This window comes from Sciurus carolinensis, chromosome 17 (genome assembly GCF_902686445.1).
Source record: "Sciurus carolinensis chromosome 17, mSciCar1.2, whole genome shotgun sequence".
In the NCBI taxonomy this organism is placed as follows: Eukaryota; Metazoa; Chordata; class Mammalia; order Rodentia; family Sciuridae; genus Sciurus; species Sciurus carolinensis.
The window spans coordinates 19,369,757-19,381,788 of record NC_062229.1 but is presented as its reverse complement, the minus strand read 5'-3'; the positions used below and the strand labels follow the sequence as shown (position 1 = coordinate 19,381,788).

General features: G+C 40.7%; 1 protein-coding gene and 1 non-coding gene across 2 annotated transcripts in view; one reads left to right on the top strand and one right to left on the bottom strand.

Annotated features, from left to right (window-relative positions):
* Brd4 (bromodomain containing 4) overlaps nt 1-12,032 on the top strand; it is an 85,095-nt gene that overhangs the window by 9,003 nt on the left and 64,060 nt on the right. The gene's annotated exons all lie outside the window — the stretch shown is intronic.
* Trnav-cac (transfer RNA valine (anticodon CAC)) lies at nt 9,410-9,482 on the bottom strand. The gene has a single exon. It is a non-coding gene; the product is annotated as a tRNA-Val (tRNA).

Genomic DNA, 12,032 nt, shown 5'->3' with positions numbered 1-12,032 from the left:
TGGCAGAGGGCTCTGGGTTGAATCATTGCCCATTCCTCTTGTGCAGAGTGGGATGCTGAACCACCTTGCCTCCAGTACAGTACCTTTGACCAGTCTCTCATCCATTCATTCACTCATCCCAAGTAGTAGCTCCAGCTGCATCTTGCTCATCATTATGAAGCATACCAGATGGGATGCTTGTTCAGCAATCTCCCCTGTACTGGAAGTAGCATGTACCCTCTAACATCAAGCAAGAAATTTTGAATGTCTGAACAGTGGAAGCTAATTTTCCATACTAGGTCATGGTCAACCAGAAGTCATTGAAATCTTTTTAGAATGAGTTGCTCATGAAGAGAGTAAAGTGAAGATGCTAAAGGATGTGTGTATCCCAACCAAATCTGTTGTTGGAGGAAGAAATGAAAGACATGGTTTATCTTGTCAGGCACAGATGGTTCTGCTGTGGGAGCTCTGGGAGGAGTCATGCCAAGTCTTGAGAGTCACTTGGGGCCAGACACAGTGTGTATACCTGTAATCCCACTGACTCAGGAGGCTTAAGCAGGAGAATTGCAATCTGAGGCTGGCCTCAGCAACTTAGTGAGGCCCTAAGCAGCTTAATGAGACCCTGTCTCAAATAAAATTTTTTTTAAAAAGTCACTTGTTTGAGCAGGTGGACTCATTTACCTTATTAGGGTTAAGTTTGTCAAGAAATAGCCCTGAGAGAGCACAAAGGCTTGACAGTTTCCACTGTCAAAGAACTGAAGGAAAGTCCTGGATTAGAAGTCAGGTAGATAGTACATTTCAATAAATGTTTACACAAATAAAATTGTACTGCAGGACATTTCACTATACTAGACTAATCATCTTCCATGCCTGCGAAAACTACAGTTGTAATTTTGCTGTTTGCTACGCTGTTTCTGTACTCAAGTTCTTGTAGTCTGCTGCTTGGCATTCCTCTAGTATTATAAAAGGCCTACTCAAATTTCCATAATCAAAAACAAGTGTTTAGCTCTACTATAGTAATCTTTTCCCTTTAGCTCCAACCATTGGAAATATTCAGTGTTTTTTAAGGGACTAAAAATAAATGAGAATCCTGTGGCCAAGAATGAGACCAGCCCTGCTTCTCACTAGAGCATCAGTTCTTGAGAAGAGGTTGGAGGACCCCTTGAGAATGTGAAGAATGCTGTGGATTCTTTTTCCCCCCAAATTGCCCATGTGTGTAAACCTTGAACCCTATAGACTATCTGAAAGATTTCCTGCACTTTATACTCCTAGGATAAGAAATTTATAATGATGTTAATCAAAAGACTCTTGATGGGTTGTTTTGTTTTGTTTGGTACTGGGGATTGAACCCAGCAGCACTTTACCATTGCGCTGTACCCCCAGTTCTTCTTATTTATTTATTTTTTAAGTTTTGAGACAGGATCTTGCTGAGTTGCTGACACTGGCTTCAAATTTGTGATCTTCCTGCCTCAGCCTCCCAAGTTGCTGGAATTACAAAAGTATACATCACCATGCCCAGCTCTTGATGGTTTTGAAGACTTTCATATGTATGCTGCTTTTGTAGACATTTACGAATTTATCACCCAAAATGGTGTGGAACACCCACTTTGTCTTTGTAAAAATTCTACAGAGGGTTTTTGTTGTTGTTATCATTGTTGTCTTTTTTGTTGTTGATGGATTGAACCCAAGGGCGCTTAACCACTGAGCCACATCCCCAGTCCCGCACCCCCCTCCCCCCTTATTTGTTTAATTTTGAGACAGAGTCTCACTAGGTTGCTTACAACCTCATTAAGTTACTGAGACTGCCTTCAAATCTGATCCTTCTGCCTCAGGCCCCCTCTCCCCCCAGCTGTTGGAATTACAGGTGTGCACCACCACACCCTGCCTGCAGAGGGTTTTTACAAACTCATCAAGTTACCTGTGTGTAAACAGTGTGTGAACCTGTCCAGGATTGCTGTGTCATCCCCACTTTTTCAGTTTGCCCTCTTTCCGAGGGATGAGGAATTTCAGAATAGGCAAATCACAGTGTCTACAATTGAGGAAAGGTCTTTGTTCTGGGTCTGTCCCTAAGCTGCTGCTGTTTCATAAAACTGTCTCTAGGATTTTGTGTTTCTGGAGCCTTTGCTACAGAAGATAACACTGTGGGCCTCTAGCCAGCCTGATCATGTATTTGGTGGTATTGGATGTGGGTAGACTTAAAAACCAAGATTTATGGCTGTGGCCTCTTACATGGCTTAGCTCCTGTTTTTAGCTGTGGGACATTTGTTTAACCATGCACTTGAACCTACAGCCTGAGGAAGACAGCTTGTGGGACAGTACCATCTTAAGAATAACATGCTTATGCTTAGAATTTTGGACACGCAGTGACATGTGAGATGCTACTCTACTCTTCCTCCCCATGTCCCTGTCTGGTGAAAGGAATAGGCTGTACAATACCATAAACTAGAATAATTCATACTTCTGTAATTGGGGCGGAATTGAGTCAGAGGGTGGAAAAGAATTACTACTTCTAAGAATGGTGCCTATTGTAGACTTCACCTCCCACATCTATAGTTTAAAAATTAAATCCGTATGCCCTAATGGATATTTTCCCTCATTCATTTACTGTTGATGTTGACTTTATTAATCCTGTTTCACTACTCTGTTGAATTGCGGTCTTACTGTGCAGGCATGACTTTTGTAAAACAGAAATGAGATTGAGTATGTAAAAGTTTTGTTTTATAAAAGGTGGTGCTATCCATGTGTTGGTTGTTTTCATTTTAATCTTCATAAAAATTACTTGGCTTTGAAGTGCTTTCAGTTATTAAAAATACTGCTAAGTAATAAAGTTGTGCGTGTGACTCTTCATTTGTTTCCCTTTTGACACTATGAAACTATTGAGCTGACAGATTAGCTGTCTGGAAATAACACCACCTTCACATTCATCTCTTTCAAGGTAATAACTCACATATCTTTATAATCCCAGAAGCGCAGTTTTGAATTACCAGTGTTGGAGCAGGTTCTCTGTAGGACCCTTTGAGTTGCACCAAATACTGCCTGTAGCTTGCCTATCCTCAGTGTCATCTTACAGGTCATATCTGGGCCTTTTTGTTCTGGTAACCAATGTATTTGCTTTGTATGTGGCCTCTGGCTCTCTGGACTCTAGCTCACTTGCCTTTCTGATCCCCCATTTCCCATTTTTCACTTGAAGGCAGTGCTTATCTTTGGTGGCTCTATGAAAACTTCAGGACTTTTAGCAAAACAACTGCCAACGAATGGGCTTACCTGTAAAGTTCAGAACTATATTTTGACATTTTTTTTTTCCTATTACTTCCTGCATGCCTCCTCTGAAATGGTGATGCCAAAGATCAGCTACTGTGATGTCTGTTCAGCCATAATGTTATCTGGAGCTGCAGTGCTGCTGCCTTTCCTCCTTCACCATGTACTGTCTCCCCAGGCTATGAGCTTGAGCTCACTGCTTCTGCTCACTCCATTTTAGTGAATATATGAGTAATTGTTGTGTTCTGGCACTGAATCTGTAAATTGCTATTTATTCCTTAAGTCATCAAAAAACCACCTTATTTAAATTGGGGCAGTCGAATCATCTCCACTTCCTGATAAGGAAGACTATAACCTGGAAGAGCTGAGTCACTTGGGCAGGTTTGCAAGGTCACAGAGCTGGTTTAGTGGTAGCACCTGGCTATAGAGCCCATGAATTCTGAACTCCTGTGCTACAAATTGTGGGAGGAGGGAATCCACCATGTGTAACTTTGTTTTCAGGAAACTCATGGTTTAGGTGATGCATAATATACAAAAGGCAACCCGAGAAATACTAAGTAAGGAACAGTCTGAGGAGGGAAAGAAACTTTTCATCTGAGTGTAAGGAAGGAGGTAGGTAACCTGTAGGCTGGCCCAGGGTGGGAGGTTAGAAGAGGGCTGCATAACTAATTGGGCAGATCTCATTTTCAGCTAGTCAGTAAAAGCAGTGCCACCCTGCTGAGGAGTTTATGAAAATAATCACATAGGTGAAATTTAACCTCATCTTGATGTTCCCACTAGAGCACCAGGCTGCCTTGATATCTTTCACTTCCATTGTTTTGTTTTATTTTGCTTTGTTTGATACTCCAGTGGAAGCTGTGAGTGAGAAGGGGTTTGAGGAAGACTGTAAACTGGAGCATGTGTGTCCTTAATCCAGGTTCCCAGGCTTTTTAAATTGTAGTGTGAGCTAGATGATCTCTTGGGATTTTAGTGAACCTCTCAGTCTTGAAGCACTGCTTTTTTGTAGGATGGTATTAAGTTCTAGACTGTGGGTGCTTTTTTCCCATTTAGGGACTCTTACTCAAAAAGAATTTCCTGCCAGGCACATGCCTATAATCCCAGCTATTTGGGAGGCTAAGGCAGGAGGATTGCAAGTTCCAGACCAACCTAACAGACAGGGTAATTTTGTTGAGACCCTGTCTCAGAAAAAAATAGAAAGAACTGGGGATGTGGCTCAGTTGTAGAGCGGTTGTCTAGCATGCACAAGACCCTGGGTTTGATTCCCCCAGCACTACAGTAAAAGACAGACAGACAGAAACCTGAATTTTTTAATTTTTATTTTTTTGTGGTGCTGGGGATTGAACTCAGGGCCTTAGTGCTTGCGAGACGAGCACTGTACGAACTGAGCTATCTCCCCAACCCAGAAACCTGAATTTTGATGTGGGAGATAGGCACGTCACTCTTGCCCCTGTAGAAGTTTGGAAATGGAGTTCCAGTAGGGTCCCAGGCTTGAGAAGAGTTCAAGCTCGTGGGAGGGTAGGAACACTGAATTTGCCCTCATCAGTGGAAGGACTTTTCAAAACGGTTGTCCTGGTATGAAAGCTAATTATCTAGATAAGGATCATGTCCTCTAGTTTTGTTCTTCTGTTCTTGGAGAAAGTTCCCCACCTCTCTTTGAAATTTGCTTTATATGACATCTTTCATTTCATTTCCCCCCTCCCATTTTATGAGCAGAGCTTGGGAGCAAGACTGACCCATTTTGGTGCATTGTCTTTATGTGTAGAGAATGGGAACAAAGGTTCGAGTGAGGACCTAAGGTTGAACTGTGATTCTGGAAGATGCCACTAATGTTGGGTTCACATGGAGTGAGTCAACTCAAGATGACTTAAAAGTATTACCTGATGGATCAGGCAGGATGACTCCTGAGCTCCCATAGCAGATTCCAAATTTTGACCTATATACCCCTTCCTGTCCTTTATCATGGGTTTTTTCTAGTGAGCCCTTGTTCTGTCTTGTCATTTAGCAGTTTGTGCTGAGTGTCAGGGACCATCCAGAGCTGGATGTCAGCTATAAAGAAGGTGGATAAATCCTGTCTTCCTACAGAACTCATTTGCTAGTGGACTGCAGGGCAGACTGTGCCACTGCTTGGTTTTACTCCATGATCATAGGTTTATGAAATGTAAATATTTAAAAGTTGGTAGTAAATTATGACTTTATTAATTTGGGGTGTTTATTGAGCACTTTTGTGTAGCTTCTCTTTTGACATTAGACCATCCCTGAGAGGGTTTTGCCTTCATTTAATTTAATTTAATTTAATTTATTTATTTATTTAGTGGTGCTGGCGATTGAACCTGGACCTTGAGCTTTCGAGGCAAGTACTCTGTGAACTGAGCTATATCTCCAGCCCCTTGCCTTCATTTTAGAGTTGAAGAATCTCGGATAAAGCTTCTTGTATACATGTGTGTTGGTTTGGGGGTTTGTCAAGATACATTAACGTAAGCCGAATGTGGTGGTGCACACTTATGATCCTAGCTAGTCAGGAGACTGAGGCTCTAAAGTTTTAGACCGCCCTGGCAACTAAGGGAGGGCCTATCTCAAAATTAGAAAGGACTGGGAGTATAACCAGTGGTAGAGTGCTTGCCTAGCATGTGCAAATTCCTGGGTTTAGTCTCCATTATTTCACACACAAATTTGCCACTTTAACCAGTTTTCAGTGTAAAACATATTAACTATATGCACATAGTTGTGCAGTAGATGTTTAAAAATTTTGGTTTTTTTTTTTTTTTTTTTTTTTTTTTTTTTTGGTATTGGGGATTGAGCCCAGGAGTACTTAACCACTGAGCCACATCCCCAACCCTTTATTTTATATTCTATTTAGAGATGGGGTCTTGCTCAGTTGCTTAGGGCCTTGCTAATTTGCTGAGACTGGCTTTGAACACAGGATCCTCCTGTCTCCCAAGTTGCTGGGATTACAGGTGTGCTCCATCACACCCAACTAAAATTTTTTTTCTCTTGCAAAACAAAGTATATCCATTGAACAACTCATTTTCCTCCCCTCAACAAACTGTGACAGTTACTGTCTACTTTGTGTTTCTCTCAGTTGACTATTCAAGATATGTTATATAAATGAAATCAGACAGGATTTGTTTTTTGTGACTGGCATTTCACTTAGCATAATGTCTTCCAGATTGATCAGTGTTGTAACATGTGTCAGAATTTCCTTTAAAAACTGAATAATACTCCACTGTGTGGATATACAGCATTTTATCTCCTGCTCTTGGACACTTGGGTTTCTTCCACCTCTTTACTGTTGTGAATAATGCTGCAGTGAACATGGGTGTGTGAATAACCACAAGACAAGTGGTTATTCACACATACTTGTTCACTTTGTGAACACAGAAGACTACTGGTCCCTACAAACCTCCCTGGATACTGCCTACACACTGCAACTGATTGGGGATTGGGAGAATTTTGTAGGGGTGGCTGTAAAAAGTGGACTCAAGGGCAGTGAAGATGGTTCAAGCAGTGGCATCAGGATGTTTAGCCAGTTGTTTTTCAGAGCAGCCTAAAAGAAAAATCAGAGGCCTGTTAAAGATGGATTAGGCCTCACCCCTTTACTTGCTAGGATCTTACCTTATAAGTTATCTCACCCTGTGCACTTTACATAAAAGTTCACATAGCAGGTAGTTTGAATTCTGTCTTGATTTCAGCTCTCTCCTCCAGAAATGACTCAGAGAATCAAAGTAGCTTAACATTTCTCCATGTATTGCCTCAGAAGGTATTCAGAGAGCTTAATTTCTGAAATGCTTTATGCCAGGGGGTCTCTTCTGACGCTTGATAAAATGTCGCAGAGGGTAGGCAAGCCTCTAGTGATGCCTGTAATGGCAAGCTGTCTGTTTAATGACTTACGCCTGGACAACTTCTTTTATTTTCTACTCTTCTTCTTCCTTTAGTGATCCTTGGATATTGAACATTAGTCCTTGTAAGTGGGGTAGCTTGGAGATTTATTACCATATTATATAATTTGCTCCCCAAAAAGGATGTCCCCCCACCCGCGAAAATCTGGTTCATCCTTACAGATGAGATGGTTTACTCATCAGTTCATGTGTATTTTATTTTTTTATTTTTTATTTTTATTTTATTTTTTTTGCAGTGCTGGGGATCGAACCCAGGGCCTTGTGCTTGCAAGGCAAGCACTCTACTGACTGAGCTATCTCCCCAGCCCTATTTTTTATTTTTTTATGTGGTGCTAAGGATCGAACCCAGTGCCTCACAAGTGCTAGGCAACCACTCTGCCACTGAGCTACAGCCCCAGCCCCTCATGGGTATTTTGGTAATTCTACTTTTTGCTCTTATGAATGTTTACAAATGTTTACAAATGTTTTCCTTTCTTTTTGGTATATACTTAGGAGTATAGGGGATTTCTGGATCATACAGTACCTTTGTTTAGGTACCTTTTGTAGAACTGCCATACTGTTTTCCAAAGTGGCTGCTCCATTTTACATTCCCACCAGCAGTGTTTGAGGTTCTGATTTCTTCACATTTTTACAGTACTTGGTTTTTTTTTATTATTATTATTTTTTTATTGCAGCACAGATTCCTTTTAAACTCACCAGATACTGAGGATTGAACCCAGGGGTCTTCAACTACAGAGCTACATTTCTAAACCTTTTTACTTTTTATTTGGAAACAGGGTTGTGCCAAGTTGTTCATTACTGACTGCCAACTTGTGATCCTCCTGCCTCAGCATCCTAGATAACTGAGATTACAGAGGACACACCATACCTGGCTTCTGCTTTGTAACCCTTTCCTTACCACTCTGAGCAGCAGTTGAATGAAAAGTGGTTATGTTTTCAGGTTCTTGGAGGATATACTTTCTTCAAGTGAGTCTTGTTATGTGACCAGTTACAAGATGGTCCTTGGTGCAGACCTGAATGCATGGTGTCGTCAAGATGATGTTTGTTTGTTGATCATACTAGAGATTAAGCCCAGGGGTGCTCTACCATTGAACTTCACCACCAGCCATTTTTATTTTTGAGATGGTGTTTTGCTACATCGCAGAGGTTGACCTACCTGGGATTACAAGTGTGGACCACTGTATCCATCTAAGTTGTTAAATTCAAAGTCTATTATTGGGCTTATTTTATGTGCTTTTATTCAAATAGTATTTTAATTGATCTTTTTAGTAGTTCGATACTGAGATCTTGGGTCAAGGATTCCAGTTCACATTTCTCTTGAGTTTACTCAAGCAAACCATCTTACTCTTTGAGCTTGTGCTGAACAACTTCTAGTTGACAACTTCATCTGGAAGATGAAGACTTGATTCATTAGGGATCTCTGCAGGTGGTAACTCACAGGTTTGGCAACCAGACATATCAGTGAAACTGCTCTTTATTGTTTCACCATCATTGATGTTATTTTGTCTTGGGAAAGGAATGGGATAGTCACTGAGTGTTGGATTTCATGATTAGTTGAATTACCTGTTTCTCTGATGTGTTTGGTAGCCTGGTGAAAATGGAGCAGACTACTTAAGAGGTAAGCAGATGAGTACCATTGTGGCTCTTAGTACTGAAGCTGAAAATAGTCACTCACTGAAATTTGGGTAGTGATCCTGGGATAAGCTACTTGGCCTCCAGGCCTGTTTTCCTATCCAAAAAAAGGGGGGGCGGATAACAAGCCTTCCACCTACCATTCCAGGATTATGGAGGTCCTATATTTGGGATCAAGTTCTGCTTGGGACAGATGGAAGTCAAGCATAGAAGAGAGCATTGTACTTACCCACCCTGAAATGCTCAGTTTTCCTGGAGATGCTGTGAGACTCAGTTGTAGGTGATTGTTTGGTTTGCACTTAAAATTTGAATGACTGATTTGTAACTCCCAGTGTGAGATTTAGTATGACCAGCACAGTCACCTGTGCTGCCTTTCCCTGCCTTACTTCCTTGCCATCCTGAATTTTAGTTCACCAGCCTTTTTTTAAATTATCTCTCAGTCCCATATACTTCTGAACAATGCATTGCTTTGTTTGTGTTTGAGCTTAACATCAGTGGCAGTTCACCATTTTCAGACTTTGACCACTTCCTTGGTTAACTCATTAAATCCCATCTTCCCAGATGTGGAACACCTGTAAGACTTTAAATTGAGCCACAAATTTAGTAACTTCTGAAAAAAAAATTTTTTTTTTTTTTTTTTTTTTTGGCGGTGCTGGGGATTGAACCCAGGACCTTGTGCTTGTGAGGCAAGCACTCTACCAACTGAGCTATATCCCCAGCCCTGAAATATTTTTAAAGTTCTTTTCTTGTGATTAGGCAAATGATTAGAGCATTTGAAAAATATATTTCATATTTATGAAAATATATACAAGGTATGTATAAGGTCTAGATTATGATTTCCTAGCTATTTTAATGCATCTTTGTCAGTTTCATTGAAATAGTAACAGAATTTAAAACTTGGGGCTTATGGGGTTAATGATTCAAATATGCTGCAGTAGGTATAGCTCACTCATCTTCACTGAAGTGTGAATGTGGCACGGATTATTCATTCTTGTACTGGTGAACATTTGGGTCATTAGAGTTGTTCTTTTTCTTTCCCTTGGGCAGTACTGGGATTGAACCCAGGACCTTGCACATGCTAGGCAAGTGCTCAACTACTGAACTGCATTCCCAGCCCTTAGAGTTGTTCATATTGAAGGGTGAAAGAAACACCGTTATGAACATTCTGCATTCATGTGAGATGTGCAGGTTTCTCAGCAAATGACCAGGAAAGGATTTGCAAGGCCATCAGGGATAACCACAGTGTCAGATTATTTTCAAAAATAGTTGCAGCAGTTTACCTTCCTATATCCCAAAATGTTGAACCATATTTTTGCTGTCATTAAATTAATGGATTTTTTTTTTCTAGTCTTGATCATATGCAATGTCATTGTGACCAGAGTTATAAATTAATGAAGCTGAACGACTGTCCTTCCTCTCCCCACTTCAGTACTGAAGGTTGAACCCAGGGGTGCTTTACCATTGAGGTATAGCCCCAGCCCTGTTTTTTTTTTTTTTTTTTTTTGTTTTATTTGTTTTTTTTCTTTCTTTTTCTTTTCCTTTTTTATTTTGAGACAAGTTCTCACTAAGTTCCCAGGCTGGCCTGGAACTTGGAATCCTTTTGCCTCAGACTTCCACATGTTGGGAGTATAGGCATGTGTCTGGCTGAGCATCCCTTGTATTTATTCATTGTCTGTGTTTACAGTGTCTGTGTCAGTCTTTTGTTTATTTTCTTTTAGGTTGTATATCTTTTTTTTTTTTAATTATTTGTAGTTCTTTATAGGATCTGAGTACTGGATCATTGTGGATAATATATTTTGAAAATATCTTCCCCTAGTTTGATGACCCCTCAATAGTATCTTTTGATGAACTGAAGATCTTAATTTTAATGTGTCTGAATTTATGAATTCTTGTTTTGTGGTTTATGGGAAGAACATTACTCTGAAGTCAAATATATTCTCTATTCTAAGAATAATGTTGTAAGATTTTGCCTATCCAGTTTATGCCCTTGATTTATCCAAAAATGATTTTGGTGTGGGGGGGTATAGGGTGAGGAGTCATGTAGATTCTAAATCTCTTATGGATTCTGTGATCTCAGGTAAATCACTGATTGCTCTAGTATCCCTTCCTGAACTGTAAAACTGAGTTCCTAGATCCTACCATGTGCAAGGTTCTCATGAGATTGGAATATAACATACAAACACATTGAGCCTTCTCTGCCTCATAGGCATTCAGTAATTGCTTCTTGATCTGAATCCAGCAGTGTTCCCTAAGCATGTGGACACTCAGGGAAAGTTGGCACTTAACTGGGAAAATTACTGCTAGCATATTGCCTGCCAACTACTACAGGCATTGTGGCCAGCCTGGGTTTGGCTGCTCAGCAATTCCCTGGCAGGGCACTAGCAGCCTGGAGAATGTATAACTACATGGAAAACTTTCCCAGTGCACACAGGTGCACAGTGAGTCCTAGAGCTGAGTTTATTTGGTGTGAAATGAAATGCATTCTAGAAATGAAAGCATAAGAACATGTTCTAACTGCTCACTATGTCCCTAGTGTAGTCACAAGGCTAAATCCAGACAACTGCTTGCTTATTAGCCTCTTAACCATTGTGAGGAGCCTTAAGGCCATGAGTGGAGCAAAGCTTTCTGAGGTAGAAATGCTTTAGTGACCACAGTTGAAGACATCGTCAGTTCGTGAGGGCAAGCAAACAAGATTGCTAGGGATCTGGTGGTTGCCTGGCATTTGTGTTGCAATGTGTCTTCTCTGGATGACTTGTGAAGGGATAGGATGGGTTGGGATTGTATGGTAGGCTTAAGATGGTGGAATAAGAGAGGCTTTAAATTTGTCTTCTGTGGAGGAGAGTAATGACAGTGAAGCTTGGGTTGGTCATTTCTTTGTGTGCTCTGAACTCTTTCAGTCCTAGCCCTTGATGGTCAGACATCAGAATGAGGGCCTCAGTTGTCTGAAGGGCACTAACTCCAAGCATTGCCAATGGAGTCTGTTGTGGTGAATGTTTTTGTTGGCATCTTAGTCAAGGACTTTGACCTGTATCTTTCACGGTGGGGACTGTTGAGCAGGGCACATAATAATTAGATGTCAAATGCTTGTTGATCCCTCTCTTGACCCTGTAATGATAATACCTGAAAAACTGGAAACATCCCAACATAAATAGGAGTGGTTATATGCTCATGGGCCCTTCACAAGGTAGTGGCTATAACATCACAGTTAAAGGTGACTGACATACAATATTCCATTAAAAACAGAACACAAGACTGAGACAAACTTTG